This window comes from Myotis myotis, unplaced genomic scaffold, assembly GCF_014108235.1.
Source record: "Myotis myotis isolate mMyoMyo1 unplaced genomic scaffold, mMyoMyo1.p scaffold_m19_p_12, whole genome shotgun sequence".
NCBI classification, from domain to species: domain Eukaryota; kingdom Metazoa; phylum Chordata; class Mammalia; order Chiroptera; family Vespertilionidae; genus Myotis; species Myotis myotis.
The window spans coordinates 24,214,914-24,217,225 of record NW_023416316.1 but is presented as its reverse complement, the minus strand read 5'-3'; the positions used below and the strand labels follow the sequence as shown (position 1 = coordinate 24,217,225).

Here is a 2,312-nt window from a genome sequence, read left to right as displayed (position 1 = left end):
TGTGAGTTGGTGGAAACCACAGGGCGTGTCTGCAGGGAGACAAGCCCCTTCCTCGTGGCTTAGTGTCCTCCCAGCAGGCGGCGCGGTGCAGGCAGGACCACACGGCGGGGCTGCTTCTTGCTCAGCGTCCCCACCAACGCATCAGGCCCTGGTTTCATTTTCAGGGGAATCCCGCCCGCCTTCAGCTGGTGGCCCCGTGAGGCAAATGGCTTGAGTCACTCTCACCGCAGCCCTGGGGTGGTCTGGAAAGCAGTTTCCCTTTTAACGTCTGTCTGGATCAGGTGTTGCTCTTTACACATCTCCCCCGCCTGTCTGTCCGTCCTGCCCAGACTCCTCCTAGTTTCACTGTTCTAAGCTACACTGCGATCCTGTAATTGTCTAGAGCCCACAGAGTGGGTTGCACACTCCTTAGCAGGACATTTGGGGACCTTGTACAGCCCCCCTCCGCTCACTCTCCCCCCCAGTGCCTCTGTGTGTCTTACATGTTGGGGGCACCTTGCTAATTCAGTTGCTTTTGTACCTCTGTGCTTTTGCGCAACCAGTTCTTTTTTCTGGACTTTTCTCCCCCACCTGGACTACTTGGAATACTCCCTCCTCATTCTTTAATTTTAAAAAAACTCTTTATTTTATTATTATTTTTTAAAATGTCAATGGTTTTATTTTAAAATACTTATGTCTATTTTCTCAACTTGATTGTCATATCTTTTTTTTTATTGGCGAGTTCATTCTAATCAAAATGTTAAGTGAGAGCACCATAGAGGAGTCAGCCACCCCCAAAACGCACACTTCTGTAAGCTCTAGACTCATAGTCTCTAACCACCCTCTGTGCACTACTCAGGTTTGGTGCAACACATCACACCCAGGGAAAGGCACAACGTATTTCCCATTCTTGGAGTCCGAAGACTAGAACTTATTTTTTAGTGTTAAGTTTGGGTTCTGGGTTTAGTTGGGCAAGGATTTCCCTCAGCTGCCATGAATCCTAGCTGAAGTCAATCCTTTTCCACCACTAACCTGGGAAAACCCCACCAAATTCAGATTGCCTGCTAAAAAAAATAAATAAATAAAACCAGAAAATTAAAAAAGAAAGCAGGTGATCAAGTCACTGAAGAGACAGTTACCTGGATTAGACAAGAACATATATCTTGGATCTAAGATGATGGTGGAGGAGAAGACATCTCATGGGTGGTTTCACCTCAGGAGAAATGGGAATCTCAGGACAGGAAGAGCAGTCAGGCGTTATCACTTTAGCTCAGAGACTGTAAGCTAGACCTCTCTTGAGAAGGTGTGTGTAAGGAGTTAAGGAGCAAGGAGGGAAGATTCAAGTAGGAATAATGTCTTCGTCTTGAACTGCTTCCCACTGCAATCGATAAGGCCGCACCCTGGAGTTTGACGTTAATGGCAATGCTCTGTGATGTCCACTACCCCTGCCTTCTTCCAGCTGAGGAGAAAGTCTCCTGGGCGGCCCTGCTGCTACAGCAACGCAGGGGTGCCCACCGCAGGTCATGAAGAGGAGCGTGAGGAAACCGGTGACCGCCTGGGTGAGGTGCAGCACTTGTTTGCAGGAGGGGAGGGAAGCTCAGCATCTGCTGCCCAACAGTTTTGTGTGTCTCCATGAGAATGGCTCCATTTGGTCCTGGAACAGGCATGGAATTGTAGCGGATGCTTACTTGTGACTTGCGTAGCAGGCTCTCTCGGGCTATCTTGGGTCCTTCATAGAACATTGCTAGTAAAAACACTCCCACTCCCACTCCAGCCATTTCTCCAGCTGTATTGATCACCACGCCAGAAAACAATAGTTCCACATCCTTAATGCCAAAGTAGAAGGTCATATGCATCATCATCATGTTACCATCCCCCGCTCCGTGGAGGTGGGAGGCTGAAGTGGCCGTGTGATGGCGAGAAGGTGGCATGGTACTGGTGTGGTCCACAGAGTTCATCCCCATATGGTGGGAATGGTTCATTTTTCCAGGAAAAGTTGAGAATCAGCAAAAGGTTCTTCCCAGATCAAGTCCCACCACTGGCGCCTCCCTTTCAGAACCTTAACCTGTCGCCCCCTCATGACTCTTCATCAACCCCGTCCACTAGTGGCCAGCTCAATGTGTCCATGATTGCCACCGACACCGCCAATTCCCGCTCTAAAAACTATTTATTTTTAAAAATTGTGGTAAAATACACATAACATAAAATTGAACATTTTAACCATTTTTTAGTGTGCAGTTCAGTGACATTAAGTACATTCACATCATTGTGCTACCATCACCACCATCCATCTCCAGAACTTTTGCATTATCCCTAACTGAAACCAAATCCAT

At 47.8% G+C, this 2,312-nt stretch overlaps 1 pseudogene; it reads right to left on the bottom strand.

Moving 5' to 3' along the window:
* Positions 1-1,392: 1,392 nt before the first annotated feature.
* LOC118666881 lies at positions 1,393-1,961 on the bottom strand (annotated as a pseudogene).
* Between the last annotated feature and the right edge of the window lie 351 nt (positions 1,962-2,312).